Genomic DNA, 13,654 nt, shown 5'->3' with positions numbered 1-13,654 from the left:
AAGCAGATCGCAGCCAGATCACAGCAGTATCCGTTGATGCCTGAAATGCACCATGCGTCGCTGAAACCAGCAGAAAGACCATTTGTCGCATTCCTCTTATGAACTTAATTTGAAATTAGGCTCAGAATGATACCTGTTAACCTGCAAACTCAAAAGCTAACAGCACAGAGGATTACATCACATAAATGAATGAGATATATCGGAGGATGAAGAATAGCCTGAACGATTCCCTCATCATTTTCTACAAAGAACAACTACAGACAGGTTAATCGACATCGGTGCGATCGATCGATCGTATCGCAAGCATCTGAAATTTCAACTGCTTGCCTGCCCAAAAAGGTGGAACTCCACTCAACAAGATGTAAAGAATAACCCCAGCACTCCACACGTCTACTTCTGGCCCGTAGTTCTTGTTAAGCACCTCCGGTGCTATGTAATACAGACTTCCTACGACTTCAGAGAAGCGCTGACCTAAAGAAGAAGAAAGAATACTGTGTCTGATCGAGATGGAGCGGAGAATGCAGCAGAGAAGAAGTCCTACCAGGCTTAGACAATCCAGAGAGGCCGAAGTCAATTGCCTTGTCTAGAGTCCGAGCGAGCTACCGAGCCCTCTCCGACCGAGTCCGGAGAACGAGCTATCGAGCCCTCTCTGACCATTCCGTGCCAAGTCACCATACTTGGACTTTTCCCGTGCCAAGCTCCCTGCTTGGACTTTTCACCAGATGTCTTGACCCATCTGGATTTCCCTTGCCTAGCTTCACTCACCAGGACTTTCCCTCCCAACTGATTAACCTCGATCAGTAGTCATTCTGAGTTTAATCAATATCTGATACAAACTTAAATTAGTGTCAACATCAAAACAACAGCCAGGTCAGACTGTATCAACAATCTCCCCCTTTTTGTTGTTTGACAACACGATTTAAGTTTAGATCAGAATTGTTCAAATTTTCATAATTTTAGGGGAATCAAGATCCTCCCCCTAAGACGGATACAATACTATGTGAGGGTCTTCAAATTTACATTCATCTAAACTTAGTTATCTTCTCCCCCTTTGTCAAACACCGAAAAAGTACGAATAAGGTAAGATAACTTAAAGAACTCCCCCTTAACCCTTACCGTCTGGTTCTTAAAGCACTTAGAATTCCCTCTAAGTGTATTCTAAGACAGTAATAAGGAAATAAAAGACAAAACAAGACATGCAAGTGAACAACATATTAATAACCGATAGAAAATGAAGCATAATAAAGAGCAAGCAAATATAAAACTGAGTAGCATAAATACAGGAGTAGCATCAGAAGTGCAAACATCCAGGTTAGTCATAAAGACTAACAAATAACATCCAAAATACATAGACAAACAAATTGAACATCCTCACACTGAGGAACATCACCATCATCGGCAGGAGGGGTGAAATCCTGAGGCGGCACGCTGGAGGATGGATAGCCTGGATAAGACTGCGGAGGCGGGTAGCGTGCCATCCATCCGAGTAGCAACTGCTGTGTCACCACCTGATGACTGCGCATATCATCGAAGCGCTGGTCAATATGCCCGCGCAGGTCATCGTAGCGCTGGTCTATCCGAATACGCAGGCCATCCAGCTCAGCAGATATCATCTCATCGTGCTGATCAAAGCGGCTCTCCAGCTCGGCGATCTGCCAGCGCAGATCAGGATCGGCCTCTCCATCGTCAACAGCAGGAGGAGCAGCAACAGGAGCAGCCTGTCGTGGAGGTCCCCGTGGTAACTCACCCAGTGCTCGTCCATCCTTCCACCGAACATCCCCATTTTGCCCTATGATGCCAGACTTGGAAAACGCCCGTTTCCCAAGTCGGCAATCCTGCCTGACCATTTTGACTATTCTACCCTTAGAGACATCAATCTGAAGGGTCTCGAGCCAATCAGTAATTATATGCCCATAAGGCATATAAATAGTGGAGCCGCTAGGCTTAGAATATGATATGATCGAGGAGTAGATGCTCGACATGATTTCAAAATCGAGACGTCGACGCAAACCATAAAGCATAAGACAATGATATGATCGGATCTCAGATAATGGTTTAGATGTGATAGGTAGAAGGCAGTTCGTGACAATCTTAAAAAGAATGTAGTCTTGAGGAGATAATCTCAAGGCTGCAAAAGTAGGGAAGTCAACATCTAGCTCATCTAGTCCATCCGGTCTAGGTTGCCTGAAGAAGTACTCATAAATATCGTCAGGTGATACATCAAGTGGAGGAGGTAGTGACTCTGGTAAATCAGGATACAAAGGAAAAGGATCTCCTGAACACATACGACAACCTAGATACCCAAAGAATTCTCTGATGGAGAAATTGATACTTCTTTTAACGACTCGAGTGGTATAAACACCATCATGGTTTTGATGAAGGTTGTTATAGAATTCAGATATTAGGTCAAGATTGATGTCCCTTTCTAGGTAGACTACTGAATCAAGCTTATAATAGGCTAGGGTTTCGGATACAGATGGACAAAATTCATCCATCCACTTTCGATCCACAGATCGACATGGAAGCAGCTTGAATGTCCTCTGTTGAAATGCTAGCTCAAACTGGCGGTTTGGGAATCTACTGGAACTAGCTGGTTGGGGTCGAGAGGGAGCAGGAGACTTGGTTTCTCAGCTGGGGACTTAGAAGAACCCTCACCGGCTGCTTTCTTCCTAAATAGATAAAGATTTGGACACGATCGGGGCAAATGGGAGTCCACGGGAGCCACACAAAGAGAACCGAGACAACACACATAGAGAAAATGTGAAAAGAAGCTAAAATGCTAAGAATGAACAACTCTCGGGAAGAAGAAGAGTTACCTGGGCGCCATTGTGACCTTCGGCTTTTAGAAGATGGTGGGTCGAGAAGACAGGAAGAAAAGAGGGGCGTCGGCTAGGTTATGAGTCGGTCGACTAGGGTTTTGAGAAGGAAGAAGATCGGGAAGAGAGGAGGTCGGGAGGATTTAATGAGGGGATAGTGCGGTGTGATCCGATCGGACGGTGTCGAGAGAAATCTCGACCGATCGAGGCGTCACGATCGGTCGCGATCGTCTGATCGGTCGTGAGGGACCGATCGAGGATCTTCTGATCGGTCCTGGACCGATCAGATGTGGATCGATAGGGTCGATCGTCTCGATCGATCCACGGATCGATCGATCCACCGATCGTCAGGAATGTCACGATCGGTCGTGGAGACCGATCGGGCCGAGCTCCCGATCGGTCGTGGAGACCGATCGGGCATCATCTGATCGGTCCTGGACCGATCGGTGTCTGATATAATTTTCAATGGCTGAAAATATGAGCCGTTATCTATCGGGAATTTTGAAAAGTTCAGAATTCGAGAATTCAGAATCTCCCAAATTCATAACCTAGAATCAACACCCACAAGTATATTAAAGAAATGAGCTCTTATGGTCTTAGCTTGTGTAGAGCCCGAAAGTTTCAGACTTTAAATCCAAAAACTCATACATTTGGAATCTTAGAATTCCAATCTCAGAAAACCTTATAAAACCATATAGTGAAACAAGGTATTAATTAAGACCTAGGATTGCTATGATCAGTTTCAAGTTTGTCAAAATATAAACAACTTGTCAAAATATGAGCCGTTAATCAAGGCATGTTAAGTATCAATCAAAAATATCAATCAACAAATCACCCATAGTTAGACACTTTTTAGACAAAAGTCCAATCAAGATTCCTTGATCGGAATATATGAGTAAGATCAAGGAACCAATTACACATGAATTATGTAATGGTGTTCCCCATACTCAATTAATGTCTCTTCAACCTAATTATTCAAGGGATGCATGATACATTTTGAATAATTTGGTTGATCCTAGCATCTCACCCCATTTCTAGCAAACAAAAATATTTTGTTAAACCTTATAATTTGTGTGAGATGTTCCCAAGTTGTCCAAAATCATTCCCAATTTCTCTTGTCATTTTAATTTGTCCTTATTGATCATGATGAAATCCTAAGGACCTAAGGAGCCAAACACATTCCCAACTCCCTCCTTAAATGACTAAATTCATTCTCCGGAAGGGGTTTGGTGAAAATATCAGCTATATTTGACTTTGACTCAACATATGTGAGTGCAATGTCTCCCCTAGCTACGTGATCTCTTATGAAGTGATGGCGCACTTCAATGTGTTTGGTCCTCGAATGATGGACTGGATTTTTAGTTAGGTTGATCTTGCTAATGTTGTCACATAGCACTTGTACACCCTTATAAGAAAGTCCATAATCCTCTAGGGTGTGTATCATCCACAACAACTGTGATACACTCTCTCCCATGGCAATATATTCAGCCTCGGTCGTGGAGAGAGCAACACAATGTTGCTTCCGACTCGACCAACTAACTAAAGATGAACCTAAAAATTGGCAGCCCCCACTAGTACTTTTCCGATCCAATTTGCACCAGTATAATCGGAGTCGGTATAACCTATCAAGTCAAAAGACTCAGTACGTGGGTACCAAAGACCTACTCTAATTGTGCCTTTAAGATATCTCAGAATTCTCTTAACTGCAATCAAGTGAGATTCCTTGGCACAGACTTGATACCTAGCGCACATGCCCACAGCAAAGAGTATGTCCGGTCGACTAGCTGTGAGATATAGAAGACTACCAATCATGCTTCTATATTGCGTTAGATCAATTGGTTTTCCACTCTCATCATTGTCAAGGCGAGTGTTTGTCGCCATTGGAGTGGACACTTCCTTAGAGTCACTCATATTGAATTTTCTAAGCATCTCTTGAGTGTATTTTGTCTGATGGACATAAATTCCATCTCAAGTTTGTTTGATTTCAAGTCCGAGGAAGAATGTCAACTCTCCTACGAGACTCATCTCAAACTCACTTTCCATGTGAGAAATGAATTCATTCAAATAGCCCTTGTTATTTGAGCCACAAATTATGTCATCGACATATACTTGGGCTACAAAAATATTTTCACCATCTCTACGTAGAAATAGTGTTGGGTCTATTTGACCTCTTACAAATCCCTTCTCTAGTAAATAGGTTGAGACCTTTCGTACCAAGCTCGAGGTGCTTGTTTAAGCCCATAAAGAGCTTTCTTGAGCTTGTATACGTGGTTTGGAGCTTCGGTACTCACAAACCCCGGTGGTTGCTCAACATAGACCTCTTCTTTGATGAGACCGTTTAAGAAAGCCGATTTAACGTCCATTTGATAGAGCTTGAAACCTCTATGTGCAGCAAAAGCTAGCATCAAACGAATGGACTCTAATCGGGCCACGGGAGCATAAGTCTCATCATAATCGAGACCTTCGACTTGACTATAGCCCTTGGCTACAAGTCTTGCCTTGTTTCTTACAACTTCTCCCTTTTGATTTAACTTATTTTTGAAGACCCATTTAGTTCCAATAATGGTGGTCTTCTTAGGTCTAGGAACTAAGTCCCACACTTGGCTCCTTTCAAATTGACCTAACTCATCTTGCATAGCTAAGATCCAATCAGGATCGTGCAATGCCTCATCAACTATTTTTGGTTCAATCTCTGAAATCAATGCGACTTCATTAGACTCATTTCTAAAGAATGACCTATCCTAACCCCTTGTTGGATATCTCCCACAATTTGGTCTTGGGGATGACTAGTGGTTATCCTAGATTGTCTTGGTGTTGGTGGTGCCTCATGAATGGTCTCACTAGGCACAGGCAAGGACTCAATATCAGGCAAGGGATCAATCGGAGCCCTTTGTTGCCTTTGCTCATCGTCATCAGAGTCAACCTTGACTCTTTCTTCATTTTGATCATTCAAACTTAGATTTCTAAGTTCAAATTGAATTTCTCCTACATCCCTTGATTGATCATTTGAGTTGGGGATTTCTTCAAACGCTACATCTGAGGACTCTTCAATCAATTTAGTCCTATTGTTGTAGACTCGATAGGCTTTGCTGGTGAGAGAGTACCCGACCAGTATCCCTTCATCAGCCTTAGCCGTGAACTTCCCAAGATGATCCTTTGTGTTCAAGATAAACACCTTACAACCAAACACCCTAAGATGTTTAATTGTAGGGGGTCTCCCAAACCAAAGTTCATGGGGGTCTTTCCTAAAAACCTATGTATCAATATTCGGTTTTGCACATAACACGCTGTATTTACAGCTTCAGCCCACAAGTAACTCGGTAGTGAGTACTCATTAAGCATGCTTCGTGCAGCCTCTTGCAAGACTCGGTTCTTTCTCTCCACAACCCCATTTTGCTATGGGGTCCTTGGAGTTGAGAACTCATGTCTATACCCTTTTGCTTGACAAAATTCTAAGAACCTATGATTTTGAAATTCACCATCATGATCACTTCTAATGGTTTTAATTGTTGTTGATTTTTCATTTTCAGTTCTTCTACAAAAAGAAATAAAAATATCTATGGTTTGATCCTTAGTTTTCAAAAAGAAAGTCCATGTGTATCTAGTAAAATCATCAATAATTACTAAACAATATCTACTACCATTCAATGAAATAACATTGTTACAATCAAACAAGTCCATATGTAATAAGTCTAAGGCAGTAGATGTACTCACAGTGCTTTTACCTTTATGAGGTGCTTTTGTTTGCTTACCCATTTGACATGCATCACATAGTTTGTTCTTTTGGTACTTGATGCTTGGTAAGCCTCGTACTAGTCCTTTGTTGGCCAACTTCCGAATGTTCTTCATGTTTACATGTGCCAACCTTCTATGCCAAAGCCAAGACTCTTCTTCTTTTGACATGAAACACTTAATCAAAGCATTAGTAGCACTTTTAAACGATACTTGATAAATATTATCAACCCTTGTGTCTACTAGTACCATGTCAAGTGTGTCAATGTGTTTAACCAAACATTGACTTAAATGAAATTCAATTGTGTAACCCGTATCACACAATTGACTGACACTTAGGAGATTAAAAGTCATCCCCTTGACTAGAAGGACATTTTTGATATGGAGACATTCAGATATATGAATGTCTCCAACTCCTACAACCTTAAGGCTACCATTATTACCAAAAGACACATTACCTCTACTTTTGTTTTGAATGGTTGTAAACAGTGATTTGTTCCCGGTCATGTGCTTGGAGCATCCACTATCAACAAACCAAGTTGATAGATGCTCCCCCTCGACCAATGCCTACAAGACACGGAAGATAGAGGTTTTAGGTACCCAAATCTTGGGACCTAATGCTTCTACAACGAAAGACCTAGGAACCCATGCCTTGGTCATACCTTTCCTAGTTCCATGAGCCCTAGAAACATGTAATCTACTATCTTGAGTTCTAGACATTAGAGAAATGAAACTCGACTCCTTGGGTTGATACCCTAGCCCGGCCTTGTTGTAGACTGCCCTTTGGGCATTTAGAATCATGTCTAGAGTCTTAGAGCTAGTTGAGAACTTCTCAAGCATTTTCTTGAGTTTCTCAACCTCACCCTTTAAAGCCTTGTTCTCATCCTCAAGGACTTCTAGATGTAGGTCATCGACCTCATCTTCCCTAAGGGTCCTTAAGGTTTTTACTTCTTCTTTTAACAATTTATTTTCTGTTTTTGACTTTTTAAGCAATGTAGATAAATGAGTGATAGTCTTATAACACTTTTCTATATGAGAAGAGGTTACCTCTTCATCATCCGACGATGATGAAGCCGCAGTTGAATCTTCCTCACTTCCGGAGTCCGAAACCTCCCTTGCCATGAGTGCTAATTGTCGTGTGCTCTTTTCCATCTTCTCTTCTTCCTCCGATGAGCTTGATGAGGACTCATCCCAAGTGGCCTTGAGAGCCTTCTTCTTCTTGGCTCTTTCCTCCTTCTTTTTGGCTCGTTCCTCCTTCTTCTTAAGTTTTGGACACTCACTTCGATAGTGTCCCTTTTTGTTGCACTCATAACATGTAACATTAGTTTTGTCAATATTTTGTTCACTAGGTTTACCTTTTCCTTTGTATCTCCTGCTCCTTCTCATGATTCTTCTTACGAAATTCGCCATCTCACTTGATGATGATCCACTTTCATCATCGGATTCTGAGGAAGAGGTGGATGAGGAAATCTCCTTTTCTTTCTTCTTTTCCTTCTTCCTTCTTCCATCCTTGCTCTTTGGTCCTGCAAACAAAGCAATACCCTTCTCTTTTTGACCTTTGTTAGCAAGCTCATGAAGTTCCATCTCACAGAAAAATTCATCTAATTTAACAATGGAAAGATCCTTGGATACCTTGTAGGCATCTACCATAGATGACCACAAGGCATTCCTAGGAAAAGCTTTTAGAGCATACCTTACTAGATCGCGATTCTCCACTCGTTCGTCCACAGAGTGTAGACCGTTGATGATCTCCTTGAATCTCCCATGAAGTTCACTTACCGTTTCACTGTCCTTCATGGTTAGATTTTGAAGCTGATTCAAGAATAGGTCCCTCTTGGCAATCCGAGAATCTCGAGTTCCCTCTTAGAGCTCGATGAGTTTGTTCCATAGGTCTCTTGCACTCGAGAACGGACCTACCTTGACGAGTTGGTCCTCGACGATTCCACATTGCAAGGTGACCATAGCCTTGGCATCGGCTTGTGCTTTGCGTAGTTGTTCGGTAGACCACCTAGACGAATCAAGTTCCTTACCTTCTTCATCTTTTGGTGGTGTAAAACCCTCCTTGACGGAAAACCACATGGAGATATCGGTCTTGAGGTAATACTCCATGCGGCTTTTCTAGTATTGGAAATCTGCTCCCTCGAAATAGGGTGGACGGTTGGTGCTGAATCCCTCCTTCATGGCCATTGTTTAGCTCTTTGGGTTGTTAAGCCGAAATGAAGAGCACCAGGCTCTGATACCACTTGTTGGGATCTTAGATGGCTAGAGGGGGGTGAATAGCCCCTTGAAAAACTTAAACCAAAACTTCTACACGGATAATTGTTAGCACAGCAGAATTAGACAACTAAAGAAAGGAAAAACACAAGCACACTAACACTAGGATTTACGAGGTTCGGGGATAACTTGCCCCTACTCCTCGGCGTGTCCGTAAGGTGGACAACTCCTTGATCTTCGGTAGATCGCACCCCGGATAACTTCCGGCTACAAATCCTCCTTCTCGGTGGAGTAACCTCCCCACAACGTCTCAAGAAAGATCTAAGTTAAAGCACGAGACTTACAGAAACTCGGTGGCAAAGGAGAATTGAAATGCTTACAACCACGCGAGGATCAGTAGCAGAAAACAGAGATCGCAGTTCACCCGAGAGCTCAAGAACTTCGCACAACAGCACACTCTTTTCTTTCAAGCTTTCTTGTTGTTGTTCTTGTTCCCCTCTCATTGTTTTCGCTTCTCAAACACGATCTCTAGCATCCGGATCTGGTCAAAGCTGCAAATCGGTAGCTTGACAATCCTTTTTCTCCTTCTCGGTTCTCGAACTCACACCAATGATATCACAGTCAACATGGCATCTTCGAGCTCAAACCAATCCCGAGTCAAGCGGATCGCGGCGGATCACAGCGGTATCCGTTGATGCCGAAATGCACCATGCGTCATGAAACCGGAGAAGACCATTTGTCGCATTCCTCTTATGAACTTAATTTGAAATTAGGCTCAGAATGATACTGTAACCTGCAAACTCAAAAGCTAACAGACAGAGGATTACATCACATAAATGAATGAGATATATCAAAAGCGGTGAAGGAATCGCCGATACAGCGAACAAATCGAGTGTGTGGATCGGTCACCGGACCGATCATTCACAAACGATCGCTGGATCGGTCTCGAGGCCATTCGATCGGTCGTAGTGACCGATCAGTTGAGTGTGGATCGGTCCGCACCGATCCACCTCTTCTCTCTGCGGGCTTTTCTCACGATCGGTCTCACGAGTCGGATTACCTCGATGTGCTCTCGAGTGTTTTACGATCGATGCGGCCGATCAGATTTCACTCAGTGTGCTACTGAGTGTCATCTGATCGGTCATCAGACCGATCCGTGGAACTCAGTTTCACTGGATCGGTCTGCCGACCGATCCACTGATTCTTGTGTCACTGGATCGGTCTACCGACCGATCCAATGCACCATGGAATGTCCACTTAGGTCCCTCTCTGACCTAATCCGGAGAACGAGCTACCGAGCCCTCTCTGACCTAGTCCGGTCCAGAGAACGAGCTACCGAGCCCTCTCCGACTTCGTCCGGTCCAGAGAACGAGCTATCGAGCCCTCTCTGACCATTCCGTGCCAAGTCACCATACTTGGACTTTTCCCGTGCCAAGCTCCCTGCTTGGACTTTTCACCAGATGTCTTGACCCATCTGGATTTCCCTTGCCTAGCTTCACTCACCAGGACTTTCCCTCCCAACTGATCAACCTCGATCAGTAGTCATTCTGAGTTTAATCAATATCTGATACAAACTTAAATTAGTGTCAACATCAAAACAACAGCCAGGTCAGACTGTATCAACAGAGCTATCTCCAATGGTCGCGAACAAGAGTATCTCCACTGATTTCGGGCTAGAATATCTCATGGGTGATGCGCTCGCTCAGATAACGACTTTTGCTTACATGCGCTTTCGATTCATGGGCTATACTCTCGTTCGGTTCACAAGCAATGCGCCCGCTCGGCTCACGACTTCCATTTTCGTATGCATGATTTTGCGGGCTATACTTTTGCTCGATTTTCGGGCTCCACTCCTGCTCGGTGCTACTTCATCGCTCGCGTCGTATTCGCCTATACGCTCACTTGGCGTTCGGCCGAGAGCTTGCCTGACAGCCGCTCGGCACTATTTTTCGTCGCTCGGTCGACACGTTGGTAGCCGCCTGATCTTTTGCTCGATCGTCCACTTAGCCACGTGCTTACTACACTCGACATCCTGGTGGTCTTCAGGTCGGCACTTTACGGTCACCATGTCGACATCTCGAGATCGCCCAATCACATTTTACAGTCATCCGACCGACATTCTTCGGGGCTTGATTTCCATCCATCCGATCACCCGGTCGGTATCTTCGCGGTCGCACACTTGGCACCGTCCAACTCTGTACTACTCGATTGTCGGGCCAGCATTTTACGATCGACTGGTCGACACTTTCTCGGTCGCCCGTCCGGCATCGCTCGTCCGCTCGGTCCACTCAATATCCCACGTGTCGCTCGTCCGCTCGACACCATTACTATCTCATGTGATACCATTACTATAGCGACCACTCGCGTGGCATTATACGATGGGTTCAGCGATTTAATTATCGAGAGTGAGTCGGCCTTTGTGATAGACTGTCTAGTCAGTCGGACTCACGCCTCCTTCGACTAGACTTGAGGGAAAGGCTTGTGATACGGATATGGCTTAATAGGAAATAGGAGAAAAGAGAAGGGTGTTTTGGTCATTTAATAAGAGTAGGGTTTTGTTTTAAAGCATGGCATTGTTCACCAGTAGGGAGGAGGAAGGGTTCGTGTTTCTCCACCGCCGCCAACAGGAAGAAAGCATGTCTTCTTCCTCATCCTCTCATGCTCCTCGCCGGCGTCATCGCCGGTCGCCACCACCGCTCTTCTCCCTCTCCTCCTCGCGACACCAGTGACGACCGCTTATCCTCTTCTTCTCTTCCTCTCGACACCACCGCCGGATCGCTGGATAGACTGGCCACTGCTCCGCTCTCCCTCTCCTCTCGCCGGCAGAAACCTCTGGTCGTCGGGTTTAGGAGCAGGGTCTTTGTGTTCTGGTCCTGTCGACGCCTGCTGGAACAAGCGTCGCCGCCTCCGCCCAAGGCCGTCGGCACACCGGCAGCTCACAGCCTTCTGGGTCGCTCCAGGTCAACGCCGCCGTCACCGCTGTCGCCTCCAGCGGTTGCTGCCACCGCCGTCACTGCCGCCTTCGGCGACCACCGCCGTCATCGCCTCCAGCGACTACCACAGCCACTTACAGCGACCACCCTCTCCACCTACAGCGACAATCGTCGCCGCCTTTAGCGACAATCGTCGTCGCCTCATCCACGGTCTTCGTCCTCCGACTAGCCGCCGCCCGAGTTCTTAGCCTCCACAGTATTTATTTGCTTCAACCTACGAGTTGATAAGGTGTTCGGCCTTCGTGCCGCTATTCCAGTCTTCGAGCCACCGTTGTACTTCAGCCTGCGCGCCGCTGTGGTGTGTTCGGCCTACGTGTCGATTTATATCCCGACCTGCGTGGCGACATTATCTTTCGGCCAGTGTACCGTTGTTATCTCTCGGCCGGCATGTTGCCTGTCGAATCCAGATCATGCTCGACTCCCGGTAGTCAGATCCGGCTCCTCAGTTGGCACATTCATCTATCTTTCAAGGTCACGACGACTCGATCAGCAGCGCGACCAGCTCACCGATCTATCCGAGGGCGCCTCCCGGGGCCAGGGGTACGTCACTGTACTCGTCTAGTATTTACTTAGTTGTTCTACCATTATTCGGCTGCTTATATATCCGTGGGACTTGTCTCGAGCATCGGGGTACCAGGGACTGGGGCAACCCGGTCGCTGGCTGCAGATAGCGTTGACCGGAGGTCTTCCGATTACTTGGTCAACACAAAAGACAGCTCACCATCCGGGTCATGGAGATGCGGTCAACATTCGAGACACATCACACCGGCAGGTTCGTCTTCTCAGCTTCCGGCAGGAACACCTGTCAATCTCTCCAACATCTGATCAATAAAAGACAATGGGTAGTGGTCCTTTTTGCTAGCCTGATTCAGTTTTCTATAGTCCACACAAATTCTCCATGAATTCTGAATTCTGGTAGGCACCAACTCATTATCCTCATTAGCTACCATTGTAATGCCTAACTTATTGGGAACCACATGGATTGGACTTATCCATTTGTTGTCAAAAATAGGGTAAATAATGTCAGTCTGTAAAAGTCGAGTCACCTCTTTCTTTACAACGTCGAGTATCAATGGGTTAAGTCTTCTCTGTGGTTGTCTTACTAGTTTCACGTCCTCCTCTAAATAAATCCGGTGCATGCAAATAGAATGACTTATACCAGGAATATCAGCAAGTGTCCACCCAATAGCTTTTCTACACTGTTTCAGAATTCCCAATAATTTTTATTCTTGCTCTAGCTCTTAATTATGGGCTATAACAATGGGTAGTTGATGTCCTTCTCCCAAAAATGCATACTTAAAGTGTCCAGATAGGGGCTTCAATTCTGGCTGTTGGCATCAATAACTGACTATAGTGATTCTTGGGGTATTACTTCATCTGTGTAATCGCCTATACTACGAAGCTCTTCCGACAACCTGTGGCTCAATTTCTTGTTGTTATTGTCGGTATTTCTTTTTATATAATTCTTGTACTCAATCATGTAATATTTTACGAATTATTAGTGATTGTCCAACGAAAACACTCTTATGTGCGGACCTTAGAGTAGGAGTCGACAATGGTTTCGAACCAAATAAAATTAATTTTGTGTTATATTTTCTGTTTCCGCTGCTTACTCGATAACGATAATATAATATTAATTACACTATATTTGCATTATAAATTTTATTACAAACAATCAAACCAATATACGTAAATAACAATCCGTGCAAGATTAAACAACTAAATAAAAGATGACATTAATAAAACGGCTGCTTGCGATCTTAAGAAGTACTAGTCGAACTCATACTCCCGCCCGTCTCGTCCATTTCTTCCGACGAAGAGATCTCCGGTGGCAGGTTTATGTTAACCGGGATCAGGTTTAAGTCAAGGGACAGTAACTTCTTCTTTCTCTTCTTCCTC

The sequence above is a fragment of the Zingiber officinale genome, chromosome 1A, assembly GCF_018446385.1.
Source record: "Zingiber officinale cultivar Zhangliang chromosome 1A, Zo_v1.1, whole genome shotgun sequence".
Classification (NCBI taxonomy): Eukaryota; Viridiplantae; Streptophyta; class Magnoliopsida; order Zingiberales; family Zingiberaceae; genus Zingiber; species Zingiber officinale.
The sequence above is the reverse complement of the archived record's forward strand: the minus strand, read 5'-3'. Positions refer to the sequence as shown.